The sequence below is a fragment of the Tachyglossus aculeatus genome, chromosome 20, assembly GCF_015852505.1.
Source record: "Tachyglossus aculeatus isolate mTacAcu1 chromosome 20, mTacAcu1.pri, whole genome shotgun sequence".
Classification (NCBI taxonomy): Eukaryota; Metazoa; Chordata; class Mammalia; order Monotremata; family Tachyglossidae; genus Tachyglossus; species Tachyglossus aculeatus.
This window is the reverse complement of record NC_052085.1, coordinates 24,379,911-24,404,467: the sequence shown is the minus strand read 5'-3', so window position 1 is coordinate 24,404,467 and position 24,557 is coordinate 24,379,911. Positions and strand designations below refer to the sequence as shown.

General features: G+C 41.0%; 1 protein-coding gene across 3 annotated transcripts in view; it reads left to right on the top strand.

The window, feature by feature from the left end:
• Nucleotides 1-24,557, top strand: part of CNTN5 (contactin 5) — a 665,146-nt gene that overhangs the window by 81,672 nt on the left and 558,917 nt on the right. For all 3 annotated transcript variants that reach the window (XM_038761846.1, XM_038761848.1, XM_038761845.1), the window contains one exon: nucleotides 20,455-20,606. The gene's annotated coding sequence lies outside the window, so the exon portion shown is untranslated. The remainder of the gene's footprint in view (nucleotides 1-20,454; nucleotides 20,607-24,557) is intronic.

Genomic DNA, 24,557 nt, shown 5'->3' with positions numbered 1-24,557 from the left:
CTCTCCCTTGTATCAATCAATCACATTTATTGAGCACTTACTGTGTGCAGATCACTGTACTAAACTCTTGTGAGAGTACAGTATATGTTCCCTGTCTACAAAGAGCTTACAGTCTAATTGTCCTCCAATCACATAACCCTTTCTTTTTTAGTGACCAAAATTTACCCCCAAATTAAGATTTCAGTGGCAGTAGGAGCAAATGAATGGACAGGCTGATCACATGTCAATAATGCTTCAAACCCCATTTTGAGTTGAGGACTCCCGTTCCTAGTTTAGAACAAAATATGCTGCAAGATGATCAACAACACGTTATCTTCTTGGGTTTATTTTTAGCAACCAGCCACAGGAAGGCTGACAATTGGCAGTGGCTACAGCCAGGCAGAAGAAATGTTAGCTCTTCTCAGGGTCAAACCTTTGTAACTCTGACAGTGTGAGTGAGCCTAACAGAAACAATACTCCAGGAGGTGTTACAAATACCCTAGCTTTAAATAGCCCTTCGAAGGAGGTAACCTTTTCCAATACAGAAAGGCTTGGATAATTTGTGGAGAGATGTCAAAATATGACAAACTTTTTTTCTTTTAATTCGGTCTGTGATAGAAGTAGAAAATATCCTCCACTTGTTTCGTATTCTTACTTTTTCATCCTCACTCCTGATTGATTTTTCCTTTTAAAGACTGATTCAATCAGGTCACCATTTGACTTCCCCGAGTACTATTTTATAATCTTTTATTTTTCCGTGTTGATGCTCCATAACAATGGAAATATATGGATATATACCAATGTAGATCCACCTAACATTAAATTAAAAATAAGAAATTTAGACTGTTGTTATCAGCTACCTTGCTGAATGCTTGCTTTAATAATAATAATAATGGCATTTTTTGTTAAGCGCTTATGTCTGATCTGATTATCTTGTCTCTACCACAGTACTTAGTATAGTGATTGGCATATATGCTTAACAAATAGCACAGTTATCACTACCTCCAAGGACCCCACCAAGTATCACTGAGATGTAATTCAATCAACACTCCACATGTAAAAAGCAGTACAGTCAGCAATGCTTGGATAGGGGATTCAAAGAGTAATATATGTGGAACACATACCTGAAATGTGAAGCCTCCAAATCTATTGTAAGATCCAAAAATCTAAGCACGTGTGTGTGTATTTTGTATTTGATATAAACTTTAGAATCTTAAATATTTGTAAAGAAGCCAAATGCCAAATTCTATAACAAAGGAGTTATTCATGTAATCTGATTGGTGATCATGAGCCCAACATCTATTCTGTAAACTAAAGAAATTGCTTTGGATTTTTATAAAAATCAAATTTCTACTGTTCTGCATCTTTAATCATTTGGCTGTGTGCTGGAGTTTGTAAAATTAAAATGAAATATACAGATAAAGTAGATAAAAACAGACAGTAGGAATAGAGTAATTGGTAGAGTAATTGCTCACTGAACCTTTGAAGACATGGCACAGTTTAATATGTTTTGTCACAATTTTCTAAATTACTTGTTTTTTACCAATTAATAATAATGTGTATTGTTAAAGCTGACAGCATTTGAATCAGAGTAACCTCTTTATTAGACAGTTATGTTGAAAGATTTTACCAGCAAGAAAGGCTTAGATGTTCTGTTCATTGAACGGGAGCCTCTTTGCATATGGCTTGCATTTCTTACAGAGGAATCAGCTAGTCAGATGACACAGGTCTGGGACCAGGAAGAAAAACTTGACTTTGCTTATGAAGTTGATGAGTTTTACAATGGAAAATTACTACTACTATTAAAAGGAGAGAGGGCAAGATGTCATTTTGAATATGGTGTACAAATGTTTCAATTTAAAAATTGGAAGGCCAATCAGCCTTCAATGTAGAGAAGCAGCGTGGCTTAGTGAAAAGAGCACGGGCTTGGGAGTCAGAGGTCGTGGGTTCTAATCCTGGCTCCGCCACATGTCTGCTGTGTGACCTTGGGCAAGTCACTTAACTTCTCCGAGTCTCAGTTACCTCATCTGTAAAATGGGGATTAAGACTGTGAGCCCCACATGGGACAGCCTGATCACCTTGTATCCCCCACAGCGCTTAGAACAGTGCTCTGCACATAGTACATGCTTAACAAATGCCATAATTATTATTATTATTAAGATGAAGCAGTTGAGGCTGGAATTGTACTTTAAGCCATTTGACATTCCTTGGATTTATTTCATTTTTATCGCAGATTACACCAGATCATCATGATCATAACCAGTTAACAGTGAAGTACTCACTGGATATATAGCTACTAGGTGCCCAGGATCACGTGGCAAGAAAGTGGGAAGGGCACAGGCCTAAGAGTCAGAAGACCTGGGTTCTATTCACGGCTCTATGCCAGACATCTGCAGCATGACCTTGAGCGGGTCACTTGATTTCTCTGTGGCTCAGTTTCCCCCTCTCTAAAATGTGGATTAAATCCTACTCCCTTCTGCTTAGACTGGGATCCAGGGATTATGTCCAACCTGATTATCTTGGATCTACCCCAGCAGTTAGCACAGGGCTTGGCGCATAGCAGTTAGCAAGTATCAAGAAAAAGGAAGGTAGTTTGTAAAGCACTGTAGACAGGTCGATCATGTCCAGATAAATCATTTAGGTAATAATTTTGGTATCGGTTCGTCACTTAATATGTGTCAAGTACTGTTTAAGCAAAGTTCCTGGCACACAGTAAGAGCCTAATAAATACCACAATTATTATTATTAAAATGGGGCAGAAATGGATTTGGGGACTGTTTGGACATGGGACTCCTGGCCTCCTTCAAGTCATGAGCTCCAGATGAAGAATGGGCCCAAAATAGCTCCCTCCAGAAAGATTCCTGGCTGCAGAGAAAGCAGGCATCCCCTCTCCAAAACCTCTTTCCCTCTGTTGATGAGCTATTTGATTGGATGAAATTACATAATTGAAGGCACAGCTTTTCGACTCACTCAAAATGTCCTTGCTTTAAATGTATTTTCACCCTAAGCACTTATGTACTCACCTCCCTCCCTCCTCCGACAAAAGTATATACCTATCTGCGTATTCGATCGCTTCTCTTAACTTGTATTTATTTTGGTGTCTAGCTCCCTGCATTATATTGTAAGTTCCTTGATAGCAGAGTTCAAGTCTCATAACTCTACTGTATCTCCCAATCTTTAGAACAGTGCTGCTGTAGAGTAAGTGCTCAAAAAATACTGACTGATGGACATATTTTTATCTTATTTACAGAGCAAGGGAAAATATAAGCCTTCCCCAGGTTTCACAGGAATATCACTGACAACATCAGAAATGAAATGAATCAGTAAAAGTGACATCTTTGCTTTCATGTTTAGTCGGGGAAATGCTGTGATCCCTTGAAAGATAAACTGGGCTCTAGAGTTTTGAAACAAAAAGTAGAATATATTTCAGTGATGTAAAACCACATGTAAATTGAATTAAGAATAAACCAATGCAAGACTGTGAGCCCCATGTGGTTACCCACATGATTACCTTGTATCTACCCCAGCGCTTAGAACAGTGCTTGGCACCTAGTAAGTGCTTAACAAATACCATTATTATTATTATTATGATCTTATATCCACAGTACTTGACACATAGTAAGCACTTAATAAATATTATTATTATTATCACTTTTTCAGATGGATACAGTCCAGCCATGCCTATCTAAGTTAAGGGCACTCATGTTCAGGTGTCTGCAGAAATGTATCATGAGGAGGAGCATGAGATTCAGTCGTATTTATTGAGTGCTTACTGTGTGCAGGCCCATGAGATCATGGGCCTGGGAGACAGAGGGCCTGTGTTCTAATCCCGGCTCTGCCAATTTCTTGCTCTGTGACCTTAGGCAAGTCAATTACTGTCTCTTTGCCTCAGTTTCCTCAGTTCTAAAATAGGGATTCAATAGCTATTCTCTGTTCTGCTTTGATTGTGAACCACATGTGGGACAGAAACTGTCCAACCTGATTAACTTGTATCTATCCCAGTTCTTAGAACAGTGCTCACACATAGTAAGCACTTAACAAATATAATAATAATAGAATTATGGGGTGGTGGTGATTTTTCTGCTCATTCAATCAATCAATCGTATTTATTGAGCACTTACTGTGTGTAGAACACTGTACTAAGTGCTTGGGAAGTACAAGTTGGCAACATATATTGCCATTCTATTCTTTTTTCCCCTCTCCCCACCCCTTCCTCCTTTTCCCCAGCTCTTTTATGTGCCCTGGCCATAAAAGTAAGCAAGCATTTTGAAGACCCTGTTCAAGGGATACCACAGCACATTATAAGTTTTAGGAACATGAAATCTTGAGCAGGCTTTGTGAATTTGAAAACATATAAGCATCAGCGAATATTTTTCATGCAGTATTTTTAAAATACTGAGCTCTACATTCAAGAGTTCTATCAACTGATTTTTTAAAAAAGCACCTTCAAGTCTGCTAAATATTCATCCCTTATGGGCCTGGATGCTGCTTCTCTTTTCATTGGCATTTTCACTTGCCTTATCTCCCTTCTCCACCCAGTGGAGCAGCCACTGTAGCCTGTATTACTTAAAAGGATGCATGCATAACTGGAAGAGAGAGAGTGGAAATGCTCAGAATTTGTGTTTGCTGCTTGACCAGCTGCTACAGTGCTTTGAGCCAATTCCCATTGAGTGATTATAAAGGGATTTAGCAGCCTACCGCTCTTCTTGTAGCCAGGAATTGTGTGCTTCCTTTCCTGAGCTCTTCACTCTGGTTTATCAGCCCTACTCTAACTATCCTTATGGGGTAATACATTTTACACATACCAAAAAAGGAAGGGAGTGCCAAAATATGCCCTTTGGGATGAATGGAACTCTTGGGAACACAGACATATTACTACTGTTAAAAAAAAAATTGAGAAAACTGTGAAGAAAGTAAGATCAGAACACTATTAAAGCCTGGAAACAATACTTTAAGCACCTTAATTTTCCCCAAACCTGGAAATAAGCTAGAGAAAGATGGCTTAGTAGTCTTACATACTGATCTGAAGCAGGGTTTGGGGGTTTAATTAGATAGTATCTCACTTATATAAGCACAGTTTCTACTAGAGAAAATCACCTGTAAACTATATTCAGGAGCTTGTTTGTGGGTGATACTTACCAGCATAGACTGTTTCACCCATGGTGGAAAATTATTCACTATTTGAAGGTCATCTTTATTCTGGATGCTGAGCCAGTACTAGGTAACGAAACCTGTTTTCTCTGGATGTTTCCTAAATGCCACTGCCTTGCCTCATTGCTTTTGGTTTGATTTCATTGTGTCTTTAAAGTGTTTCTTCTGTCCATCCTTTTGAACAGTTATGCCATTTTCACTCGTCATTAAACACCTGTTTGGGAATCCTTGGCCCTCATTTACATCAAAATTCCCTCCTAGAAAAGGTGCGATGTGACAAGCTGTACTTCACAGCTCTGTGCACAGAGAGGAACACCATCACTGATGTTTCTGTTCTAATTGTTACTCTCCAATCCTGTTCTTCTTATTCCCTTTGGCTCCTCCAACCTACGGCGTGGCTGAATCTGTATGGGAGAGTACAAATATATATTGGAAAAATAGAACATGAACTGTTGTCCAACCTGATCAGCTTGTATCTGCCCCAGCAGTCCCTGGCATGTAGTAGGTGCTTAACAAATACCATAAAAAAGTAAGGAGGGGAGATTAGTTACCATTTGTGTACATCAGCCATCTTCATCATTGATTCTACTTTGGTTGAATTTAGCCTTTAGTTTGAACGCTGCATTCAGTGCATAGCACATTCTGAAAAATCTGAGAAATAGAGCATGAGCTTGGGAGTCAGAAGGTCATGGGTTCTAATGCTAACTCCACCACTTGTCTGCTCTGTGAACTTGGACAAGTCACTTCACTTCTCTGTCCCTCAGTAATAATAATAATAATAATAATAATAATAATAATAATGGTATTGGTTAAGCGCTTACTATGTGTGAAGCACTGTTCTAAGCACTGGGGGGATACAAGGTGATCAGGTTGTCCCATATGGGGTTCACAGTCTTAATCCCCATTTTACAGATGAGGTAACTGAGGCACAGAGAAGTTAAATGGCTTGCCCAAGGTCACATAGCTGACAGCTGACAAGTGGCAGAGCTGGGATTTGAACCCATGACCTCTGACTCCCAAGCCCATGCTCTTTCCACTAAACCACGCTGCTTCTCTAGTGATCTTCTCTAGTGATCAGTGATCTATGTCCATCTTGATTTGCTTGAATCCACCCCAGAGCTTAGTACAGTGCCTGGCACATAGTAAGCACTTAACAAATGCCATTATTATTATTATTATTCTAAAGGAACTATAATGTAGACCATGGTACTTTTTAAGTGTTTACTATATGCCAAGCACTGGCCTAAGTTCTGGGGTGGATGCAACTTGATAAAGGAACTGTAGGTAGTTAGTTTCTTTAGTGCTTTATTTTCAGACGTACTGCTTGGTTGGGATTCTCCAAGGGAGTTCCAGCATGAGAATTTAACCCAAAGATTATGCCCCTTCTGGGTTCCTTCTATCCTCAAAGCACAGATATGCAAAGTTTGCTTATGCAATTTTCTCATTAATTCCAAGGTTAGATCCTGGCTGATTTATTTAATAATTTATCAGGACCTGAACATGCTACATAATTTATAAGTCCCCTGTTCACTCCCTTAAATATATATATAATTAATCACAAAAAGTCAGTTTGGCAAACTGGACTCTACCCCCTATCAAAAATAGGTGGGATTTTAGCAAGGAAATTGATGACTTTTTCATTAGGAAATTGGACTCATGCGGACATCCTGAAATCCGTTAGAATTCCTGTTTCCACATTTTCATACATCAGTGAACTGTGAAGGACAGAACAGATTAGATTTCTGTGCCACTGTGTTTTTTTTTTTTTCTTCCTGTTTGGCACTAATAGCAGCTCCACATATGGGGCATTTGAGAAGAAACTGTCCCCACCCTTCCCATGACCAGTCGATATTTCCTATATCCTTTACCTCAAGATGTCTGTATCTTCTGCCCCAACAAGCATAAGGGTTGTTGGTTTCTTTTGCTTCTCCCTCCAAAACCGCTAATGAGATCACAAAATAAGACCATAAGTGTGTTCAGTTTCACTTCTGCACAAGTAGAAGAGGGAAGTGTATTGAAAGAGAAAACTTGATCTTGCTGCTTTTTTCAGAGGGTTTTGAATCTTGGATCTATGACAGTACAGTTCAGGCAAATTGCCTTTCTGGTTAGCTCTTCATTTTTAAACATCGAGTCTCACCGGTATGCATGCAGTCAGAGAGAAAATGAGAGTGGCTTTCAAACGGGTATAATATTTCATTAAGATTAATGCCTGGAGCAGCATATTTCTGTTATCCCAGGTATACCAAGTGGGCTTAAAATGGCCCTGCACACTTATCAGTGACTAAAGTGCATTTTATCGAAACACCATCCGCACAGCATGCAAATCTAATCTCTTCTGATAATCACCTAAAATGAAGGAAGACATAAAGAGACCTGTAGATGGAATTTGAGTGAATTTGTTCATATCCCACGGTGAAAACGCCCCCACAAAACACACACACACACACACACACACACACACACACACAAATTAAAAAAATCAAGCCCCTGGAACAGCCAATAATACACACACACACACACACACACACACACACACACACACACACACACAAATTAAAAAACTCAAGAGCCCCTGGAACAGCCAATAATATACCATTAGGAAGAGAAATTTAATACCTAAAATGGATGCTTCCATTTGTATCATACCATTTGTAGATCTTTTCCAAACCTTGGTTTGTATTTCAGATTTAAACCTGCCTCCAACATATCTCTGGTTGGAGAAGATGGAAAGAAACTGAGTTACTTTTTATTCATGAACAGTAATCTGCTCTGAAAGCTGTAATTTAGGCATGGAAGTAATTTTTTGGAGAAGGTTTTGTGGAAAGATTAAGACCTTGTTAATTAAAGGCTCTTATCAGGAAATCTTATTAGCTTCAATAGAAACTTTCCACAGCAGTGAATAATCTAAATGTTCGACTAATTAATCTCATTAGTATTTGTTTTGTGTTCAGGTGTTTTCGAGGCACCTAAATGAAACAGAGTTCTTTATCTCTTGCCTTCCTAAAAAGCCCTCACTGAGGAAAACACTCTAACTCCTTTTGCTGTGAGCAACTCGGGTGGAGAAGAAAGGTTATATAGATGAACAAGCATTTGGCCCTTTGAAATTGGGCCTGATACAGAATCTCAATCAATAATAGTATTTTATTAAGCACTTCTGATGTTTGCAGCACTATAGAAAGAAAACATACAGGACCAGAAGACAGGTTTCGTGACCTAGAATTAGATCATTAGCAAGCATGAAGGTGATCTTTAGAAAGAGAACAATTCTTCACAATGGGTGCATATTCAGAATTTATTTCAGTAAATATCTCCCACCTGTTCTCCCACCTTCCTTGACTGTGAACCCCAAATGGGAGAAGGATCTTGTATCTACCCCCGTGCTTTGCACAACCTTGGCACATAATAAGTGCTTAAATGTCATCATTTGTCACTTTGTGCAAAGTGCTTGTTAAAACATAATTGAGACTTTGGAACTGCCCTCACCATTGCCATTTTGGAATTATTTTAGTTTGTTTTCTTTTTTCTTCCCTCTTTTTCCTTGTGTCCATCTTCTCCTCCTCTCTGCTTCTCCCCTCCTCTTTTCAGATTTTGAGCACCTGCTACAGTCATATCTCTGTACTATTGTACTATTTCCCCTATTTGTAATTAATTTTAATGCCTGTACTCACCAATAGACTGCAAGCTCCTTGTTGGAAGGAATCCTGTCTACCAACTTTATTGTATTGGACTTTCTCAAACGCTTTTTACAATGCCCCACACACAATTAATGAGAAGCAGCATGGCCTAATGGATACAGCATGGGCTTGGGAGTCAGAAGGACCTAGGTTCTAATCCCGGCTCCCCCATGTCTCAGCCGTGTGACCTTGGGCAAGTCACTTAACTTCTCTGTGCCTCAGTTCCCTCATCTGTAAATTGAGGATTAAGACTACGAGCCCCATGTGGGGCAGGGACTGTGTCCAACCTGATTGCCTTGTATCAACCCCAGCGTATAGAACAGTGCCTGGCACATAGAAAGCGCTTGACAAATGTCATTGGTTGAGTGAAAGGAACAGAATAGATAAAGAGGGAAGATGATCTTCTCTTAGCCCAGCCTGTTTAGCTCATCTTCATTCATTCAATCGTATTTATTGAGCGCTTACTGTGTGCAGAGCACTGTACTAAGCGCTTGGGAAGTACAAGTTGGCAACATACAGAGACGGTCCCTACCCAACAGCGGGCTCAAAGGCTAGAAGGGGGAGACAGACAACAAAACAGATTGTGCCCCGATCGTATCTATCTCACCGTCAACCCCTTTCCGACATTCTCCCTCTGGCCTGGAACTCTCTCCCTGCCTCCATTTATGCCAGATGACACTTTCCCTGCCTTCAAAGACTTATTAAGTTGCATCTTCTCCAAGAGACCTTTCCCAACTAAATGCTCTTATCCCCTGTTCCCTTTCTCTTCTGTGTTGTCTGTGATCTCTGAGCTTTAGGTATCCTTCCTACCCTCAGCCTCATAGCACTTATGTACATATCTATAAATTATTAATTATAAGTTATTTATATTGCTATTTGTCTCACCCTCTAGGCTGTTAGCTCCTCATGGGCAGGGAACGTTCTACTAATGCTGTTGGATTGTACACTCCCAAGTACTTAGAACAGTGCTCGCATACAGTAAGCACTCAATAAATGCCATTGATTCTCCACATAGAGGAGAGACAAGCAAACACTGGTTGCCAACATTCTCCTCAGAAATAGTCTCCCAGAGGAGATACTTATCCTTTTTCTTTTTTCTTTCTTACCCAGAATTTGTTCAGCAAGAGTTTTTAGGCAAAGCAGAATAATATTCTTAGTCCCTTGGGTGAATACACAAGAAGCAGCATGGCCTAGAGTATTGGCTAGAGCAGGGGCCCAGGAGTCAGAAAAGTCAGAAGGACCTGGTTTCTAAACCCGGCTCCGCCACTTGTCAACTGTGTGACCTTGGTCAAGTCACTTAACAGCTCCGTGCCTCAGTTACCTCATCTTGTAAAATGGAGATTAAGACTGGGAGCCCCAGATGGGACTGGGACTGTGTCCAACCTGATTAGCTTGTATCTACCCTAGTGCTTCGTATAGTACTTGGCATGTAGTAAGCACTTAACAAATGCATTCAAAATTGTATTCAATTTAATCTCATCAAGGTATTCACTGTAAGGTTTCTGAAAGCTACATTTAGACTTTGGGAAAAGTGAGGCATTGGAGGATAATGCAAATCTAGTTCTTTAGGCCCTCACAAACCAAATTGATTGTATTTGTCAAGAAGTTTAAACTGATGTCTGCTGAGATTTTACGTGATTATGCAATTATATCCAAATGCCTTCTGTTAGCAGGGAACTGACTTGGCATTTCAGTTTATTTACAAAGATGTGCTTGAATAATCCTGTGCAGAACCGTGCCTATAAAAAACCCATTTCAGATGCAGGAATCCTTTATTGACACTTCACTGGAAAAATCCTGACTCTTAAAAAATTGCATTGTTAGTTGTTTCAATCCCATGAGAGGGATTCAATCCCATGTGAGATTGATACTGATAGTTTGATATGTTTTAGGACGAAATGAGCCTCCCATTTGTACTGAGTGAGGGAGTGACACAAACATACTTTCAATGCAGTTGAAATAGATCTGAAATTGTCACCTTCTACTAGGGCATTAGCACATGTATGTTAACATTATGGTAACAATTTTATACAATATAAACAATTATATGGTTTTTTTTCTTATCTCTGTTCTTTGCAAAATCAGACCTAGCAGAGGGTAAGCTTGTTGTGAATAGGGAACATGGTGACATCATTATTCTGTATTCTCCAAGCACCTAGTACAGTGCACTGCACCAAATGCTAAGTGCTTAGTGCAGTGCTCTGCACACAGTATGCACTCAATAAATAGAATTGAATGAATGAAATGGGTGTTCGATAAATACTACTACTGATCAGTCGTTGTCCATTTACATGATAGTGCTGTATGTTGGGAGCTCAGTGATTTATTAAGCTGTTGACATCATCTTTTTCTTGTTTCTTTAAAATTTTGAGCTCCTGACCTTTTCCAATTAGCCTGCTCTCTAGCGAAGGTGAATTGATATCTGCCCATTTGAGAAACTTGCTGCAGTGGAAGAATGAGATTAACTCTGAGACTCCATACCCAGATAGATCTGATTGGCATGAAATTCCCAAAGAGTTTAGTTAGGAAAGTGTATTGGTATTTCTAAGTTCTTTCAGATAAATAACAGCATATATGGATCTTGGAGAAGTGCTCTATCTTCTGCAGATCTAATTTTTTTTTAAAAAAACCCTGCATTTGGCCTTTCCAAAGGTATGATGTACTGGGAAAAATAGAAACAATTTTTGTGTGACACTTAAAAATGAGCTCTTTTTTATTCACTTTGGCTTTAAATTGAATGTTTAGGTGTAGCAAATGGCTTATGTGTTGTATTAGGGGCCTTTGTCATAATCTGAATCTTTAATCTTTTGTAATGACTACTATTGCCCCTATACAGAATTGTATTGCCATAAATTAAGCCATTGCTACTGGAAAAACATCAGTAATGTCAGGAAGTCAGCTTTTGAACATAAGTAAAGTATCCCTTTACCGACTGATTAATTTAAAATAAACAAGCCCGAGGCTCAAAGTTTTTCGTAAAAACTCATCTCCTGCCAGGTTTCCTACCAGCTAGCCCTGCAAGGGATAATGGAATTGTCAGATATTAGAGTGAGAGGATATTTTCCTAGCCTGTTCCCTCTTCTGCTTAGACTGTGAGCTCCATGTGGGACAGGGACTGTGTCCAATCTAATTATCTTCTATCTACTCATTCATTCATTCAATCGTATTTATTGATCGCTTACTTTGTACAGAACACTGTACTGGGCGCTTGGGAAGTACAAATTGGCAACATATAGAGACGGTCCTTACCCAACAGCAGGCTCACAGTCTAGAAGTGGGGCTCACAGTCTAGAAGGGGCTCACAGTCTACTCGAGCTTTTAGAACAGTGCTTGACACACAGTAAGCCATTTAACAAATGCAGTTAGAAAAATAATAATAAACAGATATGAGGAGGATGAGCAGGCTGCAAATAATGCTAACCTCTCATCTCCCTTCCCTGTTTCTTTCCTTTTCTACACATACCCTACCATTCTCTCCCACAGCCCTTGCATACGTATCTTTACACTCGGTTAACTCTTCCCTCCTGTAATTGATTTTAATGTCTTTCCCCCCCACTAGAAATTAAGGTCCTTGAGGGCAGGGATTATATCTACTGGCTCTATTGCACTCTGCCAAGCAGTTAGTACAGGGTTTTGCAGAGAGTATGCAGTCATTGAATCCTATTGGTCATTGGAGTGGTAACTGATAGACTCAGTAGGTGAGGTTCATTAACTCCAGGAGTTGTAGAATATAGGCTGGATTTGAGAGATTGAGAGAACATAGAACTGGGTTCTAACTGGCTCTGACACTTGTTGACCTTGTGCGTGTCACTTAATGTTACTTATGTCTGTTTCCTCATCTGCAAAATGGGGTATAAAAACCCCTTCTTTCTCCTATTGCATCATGAGCCCAAAATAGAACAGGGACTGAGTGCAATCTGTTTGTCTATTATGTGTCCCAACACTTAACAGAGGCCTCAGGACATAGTAAGTGCCTAATAAATGCCACAGTCGTTCCACTAGATTATAGGGCCCTAGAGGATAGAGGGACAATGTCTACCAAGTGCAGGCTGTAAGCTTATCTCTAGACTGTAAGCTCTTTCTGAGCAGGGAATATGTCTGCCAACTCTGCAATATTTAATCAGTTGAATTTATGGAGCACTTACTGTGTGCAGAGCACTCTAAAAAGTGCTGTTGTACTCACCCAAGTGGCTAGTATAGTGCTCTTCACACAGTAAGAGCTCAAAAAAATTGATTGACTGAACTCTATTGTATTCTTCCAAGTTCTTAGTACAGTTTTCTGCATGCAGAATGTACTCAATAAATTCCACTGATTGAAAAGAAAAGTTAATACTTTGTTACTGCAGATGCACAGTGTGCTTGGAGATGATAAAAACCTTCGCAGATATGTATGGCAGAAGTGTTTTCATCCATCCTACTTCGGGGATTAGAGGCGCAGAGAGCTTGAGAAAAGTCCCACAGGAAAGCCAAGGCTTGTCCACAAGGACTGGACAGCTAAGTGGATTCTGGCCACACTTACATGGGCACTAGAGAGAGTCTGTTGGCTAATCAGCGTGGCTCAGTGGGAAAGAGCCCGGGCTTTGGAGTCAGAGGTCATGGGTTCAAATCCCGGCTCCACCACTTGTCAGCTGTGTGACTTTGGGCAAGTCACTTAACTTCTCTGGGCCTCAGTTCCCTCATCTGTAAAATGGGGATGAAGACTGTGAGCCCCACGTGGGACAGCCTCATCACCGTGTATCCTCCCAGCGCTTAGAACAGTGCTTTGCACATAGTAAGCGCTTAATAAATGCCATTATTATTATTATTATTATTATTATTATTATTATTATTATTATCAGGTTAGACATTCACTTTGTACAGAATCCATTGGAGAGGGAAAATGCTATGTGCCAATCCCTTAATAAAATAGCAGACCTGGTGCTGCCCCACAGCAGCTCTGCTTGAACTCCAGGAGAGTTTACGCAGAATATTCCTGAGGAGCACATAGAGTTTACAACCCATGGAACAGAAATCAGTAGGGTGAGCCGCTCAGGAGCGGGAAATGAGACGGTTTCATAATCAGATTAGCCTTTATGCACGGCCCTCGGGGAACACTGAAACATTCTGCCAGAGATGAAAGGGCCTAGATTGCCCTCATATGGGAGAAAATCTGAAATGCCAGTTTTAGAGTTTTCCAGTTGATAAAATGCCAAACCCGAAAGCTTTTGGCTGAATGAATAGGTTCAGAATTGTCATCTTATCGCAACCTATTGAGTTATAAATATTTGTGACTTTCCTTGATTTTTGCTTTTATTGAATTTGAATCAGATTCCATCTTGTGAAACCTTTTGAACCAACCTCTAAATTTAATGTGTCTGACAGCTGAATGGGAGACGCCAAAGGCGTCCTTCAACCGAAGAGGCTGTTTGTCATTGTTGTTTTCCATTTGAAAACTCAGAGAGTGATTGACCATAAGGATTCCTTGGGTGCAGAGTGAACGGTGGGGGAAAGGAGAACTACTTACTCTGATGAGGAAGGCCTGGGCAAAGGAGTGAGCTAAGGCTCTGGAATTGGGGTAGCTTCTCTTACTGGCCGTGTCCTGGAGGAACTCGATAAATGGCTCTATACTGTGACCCGAAGGACGTATTTAGCCTGAGCCTTCTATTGTTTCAGAAGATATTTTCAGGAGAACGGAGGAGGCAGACTGTTGCTTCTCCAGATTAGGATATAGGATTCCCAAGTCCCAGGTGTGTGTAATAATAATAATGATGGCATTTATTAAGCACTTACTCTATGCAAAGCACTGTTTAAGCCCCGGGGAGGTTACAAGGTGATCAGGTTGTCCCAGGTGAGGCTCACAGTCTTAATCCCCATTTTACAGATGAGGTAACTGAGGCACAGAGAAGTGCAGTGACTTGCCCAAAGTCACACAGCTGACAATTGGTGGAGTCGGGATGGGACCTGACCCTTTAGCAGGGTGGAGTGGATGAAAAATGGGCGTGGGAGTCATGAGTCATGAGTTCTAATCCCAGACCTGCCATTTGTCTGGTGTATGACCTTGAGCAAATCACTTCACTTCTCTGTGCCTCAGTTACCCCATCTGTAAAATAGGGATTGAGACTGTGAGCCCCATATGAGACAAGGACTGTTTCATCATCATCATCAATCGTATTTATTGAGCGCTTACTGTGTGCAGAGCACTGTACTAAGCGCTTGGGAAGTACAAATTGGCAACATATAGAGACAGTCCCTACCCAACAGTGGGCTCACAGTCTAAAAGGGGGAGACAGAGAACAAAACCAAACATGCTAACAAAATAAAATAAATAGAATAGATATGTACAAATAAAATAAATAAATAAATAAATAGAGTAAAAAAAAATATGTACAAACATATATACATATATACAGGTGCTGTGGGGAAGGGAGGGAGGTAAGATGGGCGGATGGAGAGGGGGACGAGGGGGAGAGGAAGGAAGGGGCTCAGTCTGGGAAGGCCTCCTGGAGGAGGTGAGCTCTCAGCAGGGCCTTGAAGGGAGGAAGAGAGCTAGCTTGGCGGATGGGCAGAGGGAGGGCATTCCAGGCCCGGGAGATGACGTGGGCCGGGGGTCGATGGTGGGACAGGCGAGAGCGAGGTACGGTGAGGAAAGCAACAGTTTCCAACCCAATTTACCTGTACCCACCGTAGCGCGTAGTACAGTGCCTGGCACATATCCCCCCCCCCCATTGCTCTCCCCCTCCCCATCCCCCCGCCCTACCTCCTTCCTCTCCCCACAGCACCTGTATATATGTTTGTACAGATTTATTACTCTATTTTACTTGTACATATTTACTATTCTATTTATTTTATTTTGTTAATACGTTTTGTTTTGTTGTCTGTCTCCCCCTTCTAGACTGTGAGCCCACTGTTGGGTAGGGACCGTCTCTATATGTTCCCAACTTGTACTTCCCAAGCGCTTAGTACAGTGCTCTGCACACAGTAAGTGCTCAATAAATATGATTTTATGAATGAATGAATTCAGTTGTATTTATTGAGTGCTAAGCGCTTAATAAATACCACAATTATTGTTATTATTACTTTATCAATAACATCTGCTCACATCATCTCCTTCCCTCCCAGTCTGCACATGTGTATACAAACACACACACAAACACACACACGTATTGTTTACCTCCTACAGGGGCCCAAATTACTGCTTCCTCCCTTGCTTCAATCAGTAGTATTTATTGAGCATTTACTGTAAGCTGAGCCCTGTACTAGGTGCATGGAAGATTTTAAACACACCTCCTAAATATGACACTGCCATAAGGGACTTTGCTGGTTTCCACCCATTCCAGCTCTGCCTACCCTACTCCACTTCCTGTGGTGCTTCTGGAGAAAACAAACACAATGACCATGAAAAAGGAGCTTTTCAGAACCTCAGCAACAGCAACAAAAATATTACTGTGTGGAGAACGCTGTATTGAGCATTTTGGGAACATCCATAGTCAGAGGTCATGGGTTCAAATCCCAGCTCCGGCACTTGTCATCTGTGTGACTTTGGGCAAGTCACTTAAGTTCTCTGTGCCTCAGTTCCCTCATCTGTAAAATAGGGATTAAGACTGTGAGCCCCCCGTGGGACAACCTGATCACCTTGTAACCTCCCCAGTGCTTAGAACAGTGCTTTGCACACAGTAAATGCTTAATAAATGCCATCATCAGTATTATTATTAGAGAAGCAGCTTTGCTTAGTGGCAAGAGCCCGGGCTTTGGAGTCAGAATTCATGGGTTCAAATCCCGGCTCCCTCACATGTCAGCTGTGTGACACTGGGCAAGTCACTTCACTTCTCTGTGCCTCAATTACCACATCTGTAAATTGGGGATTAAGATTGTGAGGCCCACATGGGACAACCTGATCACCTTGTATCCTCCCCAGCGCTTAGAACAGTGCTTTGCATGTAGTAAGCACTTAACAAATACCAAAATTATTATTATTATGTGAGCCCGTTGTTGGGTAGGGACCATCTCTATATGTTGCCAACTTGTACTTCCCAAACGCTTAGTACAGTGCCCTGCACACAGTAAGCACTCAATAAATACGATTGAATGAATGAATGAATGAATGCAATTTATTGAGTGCTTACAATGTGAAAAGAACTGAATAAAGCACTTGGTTACTACATTGCTCCCTGACCTGAAGGAATTTGCAATGTGATTGGAAAGATAAGATGAAATAGATTGGGGAAAATGTACTATGTCTAAGAACAGGAGAGTAAATATAGATAATAACCCAGAGGGAGATAATCAGTCACATTTATTGAGTGCTTACTGTGTGCTGAAGACTGTACTAAGCTCTTGGGAGAGTACAATGTAACAGAGTTGGTAGATATGCTCCATTTCCATAACAAGCTTACAGTTTAGAAAAGACATAAGGGCCCTGGGACAAAGCTTGAAAATATAAAACTGTCCTGCCAGTAGCCAATAATCTGGTAATTTTCTCATACCCTCTGAAGTATAACATCCTTGTGGTGATATAGTTTCAGTAATTTTGGAATCCCAAACAAGGCCAAGCCACAGGTACCGAATTATTTTGCTAAGTAGCGCAGAACATATTTTAATTGACATTGTATCATGAGCAAATGGATTAGGGCTGAGTGTGAAGCTCATTAGAGATCTTTAGAACATTCCTAATTATCATGTAGGTATTTGAACACAAATAAAGGAATCTTAAAGTCCACAGCCCTCTCCAGAGCTCGTGGAACTGCTTTGACTGAGGAACTTGAAAGTAATCAGTTCACATTTGCAAAGTGAATTCAGGATTGTTGTTGGTTTGTTTTCTTTTTTCCCCCAAAGAAACAGCCATGTTTTCTATCTTTTCAAAGCCTCTAATTTATTATGAGAAAGTTAGCGAGCACGATAGTATGTCTTGTTAGCAGGAGCTGCCAATATTTCATTTCCTTGGGAAAATGGTATTTTTTCCCCCCTGATCTCTTAGGTTAATTTATTAAGCTGAGAAAAAGGTTTCATGCATAGCATATGGGCTTGGCTCAAGATAATACCTTGGTAATAAGGAGAGATATTTCACTTGCCAATTATCTTTGACATAAACCTTCAGTAGGGATAAGGCTTTGCCTCATTCATATTTCCTCAAGGGCAAACTCAGTTGTACCAATAAAAAGGGACCATAAGTAGTTCATATGAAGACATACTCCTAGATTAGGAGGCAAGCATGGAAAATAGAAAGCATCTTCGCAGCATTCATTTAAAAAAGGAAACACTAAGCTTTATGCTTTTACGATCACGGTTTATTTCTTGGTGTATTTGTTTTGTGGCGGTGTCTTTTGCTGATCTCTTGACCTTTATTAATACATACTGGTGAAGAGTTTGTCAGGTCCATTAGGGTATACTGCTATGGATCCAGGAAGCAGTAATGTGCAGATATCAAGAGGAATCTGAAGCAGGTCCTCATTGTTTTCTAAAAGTGTTCCTTGGTGAAAAAAGGCAAAAATAGTCTAAGGAATTATAAAATGAACTCATTTCATCCGAACATGGCAGAATAAAGAAATGCACATATTTAAATGAATGTATCGGAACTACCCTCTTCTTGTGCATGTGTAAGGAATTTCTGACCACTGAAAATGAACCTCCCTTCTCCCCACTGGTGAGTGACGGGAGGTGTGAAGTGAGAGTTTACCGAAGCTTGGGTGGGAAATGATGGGAGGCAGGAGTCACGTTGCTGAAGGAAGTTGAGGGGAGGGTGGAATTATTCTTAGATTGACAGGAGAGCCAAGTTTACCAAAGACCTAGACTCTGTCACTTACCTCTCCTACCCATTGGCCTGTGGACCTACCCTGTTTCAGCATCATCACTATTAGAGAGCATTTATTGAGCTATCGAGAACTCTTCTGAGCACTTGGGAACATTCAGTGAAAGTAGAAGCCACATGACCAACAACCTCTACTGCAGCTCTGGTGTGACTTCTCTTCTGCTGCCTTTGTCCCTAACCATTTAGAAATCGTTTTAGACTTGTAACTGGCATCAGATATGCCAAAATGTGACCTAATAGAAAGAGCATGGGCCTGAGTGTCAAAGGACCTGGGTTCTAATGCCAGCGCTACAACTTTATAGGTTTTTTTATGATATTCAGCGCTTACTAAGTGTCAGGCACTGTTCTAAGTACTAAAGATAACCTAAATTAGGTTGGACACAGTCCATATCCCACATGGGGCTCACAGTCTTATCCCCATTTTACAGATGACATAACTGAGGCAAGGTCATACTTTCATTCATTCAATCGTATTTATTAAGTGCTGACTACATGCAAAGCACTGTACTAAGCGCTTGGGCAAGTACAGTGTAACAGCAAACAGACACATTCCCAGCCCACAGTGAGTTCACAGTCTGGAGGGGGAGACAGATGTTAATATAAATAAATAAATGCATACATACATAAATAAATCAGATGATTTTCACAGCAGGATTAGAACCCAGGTCCTTCTGAGTCCCAGGCCTGTGTTCTGTCCACTAGGCCATGCTGCTTCTCCAGCAGACCACTCGTCTGCTGTGTGACTTAAGGCAAGTCATTTAACCTCTCTGTGCCTCAATTTCCTTGTCTGTAAAATGGGGATTCTGTACATGTTCTCCCTCCTATTTAGACAGTGAGCCTCGTGTGGGTTGGGAACTGTATCTGCCTTGATTAATAGGCTTAAAACAGTGCGTTAAACAGTACTTGAAACATAGTGTGTAAGTGACAAATAGGGTACTAATAATAAACTTGCCTAAACTGTGTTTTTAATATAACACCCCCTTCAAAGCCTTATTGAAGGCACGTCTCCTCCAGGAGGCTTTTCCTTACTAAGCCCTCCTTTCCTCTTCTCTCACTCCCTTCTGCATCGATCGCCCTGACTTGCTCCCTTTATTCATCCTCCCTCCCAACCCCACAGCACTTATATTACATATCTGTAATTTATTTATATTAATTACTGTCTCCCCCTCTAGGCTGTAAGCTTGCTGTGGGCAGGAGATATGTTTGTCTGTTTTATTGTACTCTTCCAAGAACTTAGTACAGTGCTGTGCACAAAGTAAACACTCAAGAAATATGATTGAAAGAATGAATAATATTAATGATCAACTTTAATGTGATGGGAGATTGAGGGAAAGTTCCAGCTCTATTTGGTTACATGCACTGAAGGGCAATATTTTCTGAAGGAGAAGGGAAGCTGCCCTCATCCTGCTCTGCGTAAGGCCTCTGGTGGGGCTGCCTTCTTGGTGGTCTGAATTTGTCTTTTACTGTAGATACTTGTTTTGTGTATGAGGAGCAGAGGTGAAAGTAAACTGGAACTCGACAGAACAGGTTAACTGGCAGGACTGGGATCCCAGGTGCACTGTGGCTCACTGGGCTCTGGGTTTTATACTTTCTTTCATCAACTGGCAGGCAGCATGAAACTGATTGCAGGGCCCACTTCCAGCTGCCACGTCGTGGAATCCACCAATGCCTTCACCTTCACCGTTTGGATCAAGTGTGAGGACTGGAATCAGTCTGGCTCTTCATCAAGTAGCAGAGTGGTTATCCGCGACCTATGAAAGATGACTTAAAAGCTCGCAGGGAGCCATGCCATTTGCAGACTTTGCTTATGTTGAAAACCCTTGTTTCAGTTGTACCTGACTTCTTATTTTATACCTGTACCCGCAGGCCTACTTAATTCTGCCAGAACGTGAGTTTCCACAGAGCGATTTGGATAGAACTTGGTGGAAGAACTCGGGAACGTTCTGCCGACGACACGCTCCACCCAGATACAGCGTGACACGCTGTCCGAAGAAGAGGTGTGCCTGTGGCGTCAGAGGGTGAGTCCTGGAAAGTGAAATTTTCCACATACTGGGGTATACTAGAACACACCTCCTGCATTATAAGAGGACTGGGTGTATTTGGGAAAGCTGACTTCTTCCACATTAAGAAATGAAGGTGGTACTTAGTGCCGAGCACCTTACCGGCTACTTCTGATAGATCCAGGTCAAGGAATCAGTGGACCCAAAGGAGGGGAAAAGCAGTGATTAAAGTTTGACTGCTCTGGAGGAGACAGTAATCACTGTTTCCAGGGTCACACTTCTTCTGCCAGCTCTTTAGGGGCTATACTTCAGTTCAGAAAAGGTAGCAGAATGTGGGATGCAGGAAGAACATGGATGCTTGGTTGTGGTATCTTCCTCTGAACTTTGTGGTCTTGGGAGCTCTAGGCCCAACAGGAACTATAGGGGAATTATGACTAACCTGCTTCTTCCTTTTTCCTGTTCAGCTCCTATAAAGTTCCGCAAAATTGGGATGCTGTTACATCAGGGTTATTATAGGGAGCTGAAATTGTTTTTCAAATAACCATTAGCTTTTCTGAGTATTCAGCTTCCTTTCTGGCAATCAGTGATGGAACTGCACAGCTAGAGTAGGAAGAAACTAACAATATGGAACTGTTTTTTGTAAATTTTATATGAGTTGCATGTTAGTCTTGCAAAGACATGTGAAATAACCAGACCAAGACTTTTTTCTTTTAATTACTAACCACTCTCTGACAAACCAGGTAAAACCAGCATAAATGGTCCCTGTGATAGACAAATGTGGCCATTGTCAAGGTTACAGAATGTGTAAATGCCTGTTCTGAAGAAATAATAATTATGGTATTTAAGTGCTTACTATGTGCCAGGCACTATACGAAGCGCTGGGGCAGGTACAAGAGAATTGTGTTGGACACAGTCTCTATCCCACATGCAGGCTCACAGTGAGAGTTCCCATGTTAAAGCTGAGGTAACTGAGGCACAGAGAAGTGAATTGACTTGCCCAAGGTCACAAAGCAGACACGTGGAGGAGCCAAGATTAGAACCCAGGTCCTTCTGACTCCTAGGCCTGTGCTCTTTCCATGAGGAAGAAATGTGTGCCAGGGCAGGATTGATGCACTAAGCTTGATGACATGCGACTGATGGACCTGTGGTTGTGTCATTGTACTTTCTGCCGTCTTTCATCAAGACTTTTCTCACTTTTTCCCAGGTAATTTTCTTCCTGGTTTTCTCTGTAGTGGTTCATGAGGTCTGCTCACATACCTCAACGTCAAATTACTCTTATGTATAACTAGAGGAGAAATGTGGATATGGAAGGTTACAAAGATGCCCACAATTTAAAGTGTGAAGAGAGAATTAGTGATTTAGCTGCCACTCTACAAGCCAGTTAAATTTCTGAACTTTTCTAGATGTTGATTAGAACCCGTTGTGTAAGCTACTTTGAAGATCCCAAAGAGACTGGAATGTGATTAAAGACCCGGGGAGAAATTTCCCTTTTGAACATTTCCCTCTGAAACTGAAGCCAACTCCCACTGTTTAATGTAATGACAGGTACAGATGGCACCGTTATTTTCTATATTTTTCACTAATTACGATTGACATTGCCCCTGGAATTAATATCCTTCAATTATGACTCATTGAGATTTCAGAGCCTGAAAGCATCACATTTCTGAACTAAACACTTTTTTTCTCAATTTTGTGGCAATCAGTCACTCCGACATGACGCAAGTCTCAGGTTTTGTACGCGATGAGATTTTCATAAATGTTTTTTGTGTTCCCTTGTGGCGTTATCCTCTCTCCACAGTATTTAGTGGCAGCTGCCTCCCTGCATCTTATTCATTCATTCAGTTGTATTTATTGAGCACTTACAGTGTGCAGAGCACTGTACTAAGCGCTTGGGAAGTACAGATCGGCAACATATAGAGACAGTCCCTAGCCAACAATGAGCTCACAATCAATCAATCAATCAATCAATCGTATTTATTGAGCGCTTACTGTGTGCAGAGCACTGTACTAAGCACTTGGGAAGTACAAGTTGGCAACGTATAGAGACAGTCCCTACCCAACCGTGGGCTCACAGTCAGTCTAGTCTTATCAATCGTGAATTCACTGCCATGATTAGGGATGGGGACCATTACTTGCCCTCCCCTGCCTCCCAATGGCTTTTTGAACTGGATTTCCAGGCTAGCTCATTACCTGGTGGTTTGAAAAATGTGAGAGTTTCAGTCAGGTTGAAATGACCCCACATGGTGGCTTTCTGGACTGTTTGGTCATTGAAACATCGCAGGACCCAGCTAGTACTTATTTCCCCTAAAATCCCTGCCTCCTTTTCAATGCACCATTCCTAGAATTGGTTTTGAACCCTTTTGGTTTTGTTTTTATATGTGTGTGTGTGCATTTCTTGAGCTCTCACTTTGCACATAGCACTGTACTGAGCAATTGGGAGAGTGCAATTTAACAGAGTTGGTAGGCGCGTTCCCTACCTACAGGACACTTACAGTCTACAAACACACTAAAAGACATGCCATGTTAAGTCAGATCAAGGTCCGTTCAGTATAGCAACTTTCTCCAAAAATAGCAATGAAGAATGTTTTGAGGAACTCACTGTCAGCTTGGTTATCAGCTCATTATCCTCCTTGGTTGGGCATCTAGCCTCTCTAACATTCCCCCAAGAATGCTTTCTGTATATCTCATCCGTAAATCAATTTAAGCCCTTCTTGAAGCTATTGATATTTGTGACATCCTCAACTTCCTGTGGTAAGTCAGTCCATATTCTTACAACCCGCCCTATGAAGAAGTATATCTTATTGTTTTAGCTCTACCACCCTTAGACTATGCCTGGAGTTTAGAGATTTGGTAACAAGCAACTCTGTGGTGACAGTTCTCACCCTTCATGATTTTGCAACCTGTAATCCAGTCCTTTCTCTGCCTTCATTCATTCATTCAATAGTATTTATTGAATGCTTACTGTGTACTGAGCACTGTACTAAGCACTTGGGAAAGCAAGTATGTTCATTGTGGAAAGGGAATGTCACTGTATAATATTGTACTGTGCTAAGCACTTGGGAAAGTACAGTACAATATTATACAATGACATTCCCTGCCCACATTGAATTTACAGTCTAGACTCAGAACTCCTCATCTTTCTGAAGAGTCTTGAGTCCTCGTAGGCGGGAAGCATGCCTACCACTTCTGTTGTGTTGTACCCTCCCAAATGGGAAGATTCAGAATTAGAACCCAGGTTCTTTGACTCATAGGCCTATGCTCTTTGTTTCCGCTCATGTGGCGTTTCTCTTGTTTGATCTCACAGGTTTTCCCAGGCTGTTTGGCAGCCAGTGTCTCACAGACTTTTTTTACCTCTTCATTTAACAGGTTCCTGCTATACTTGCTCTCAGGTTTCTTTGGGGATTCCAATAGTTGTGAACCCACTGCATTACATTCTTGGCCACATCACTGATTCTCTTCCAGCTTGACTTCTTATTCTCTCTACTTTGCAATTCATCTAAGTGGCATCTCCGTGGCACTTAAAACTTCTCCTGTCCAAGATTCTGAGTATCTTCAAACTAAGCAGGACCCTATTGAAAAGGAAAGGTGTGATAACTCTCAATGCACACCCAAATCTCACTGGATCTTGTCCACTAATAGATGGAATATTTGAGATTTTGAGACATCAAAGCAATGGTCATGCTTACATTTCTTTTTTTTTGGAGACTCAGTACTATCCTCTGGTCTGAATCTTGGGTATACTGGCATAGAGGTATTTAATGGGTTCAAACTTTGTTATTGCTTACAGCCCCTTGAATCAAAGAATTGATAGCATCCATTGAGAATCTACTGTGCTGAGCACTGTAGTAAGTACTTGGAAAAGTACAATAGAAGTAGATTGCCCATAGATATCCTTTTTAAAGTTTGCTATAACATCACATATGTGCTCTGAAGAATTAAGAATACAAATTGGGATGTTCTTTGTTGGAA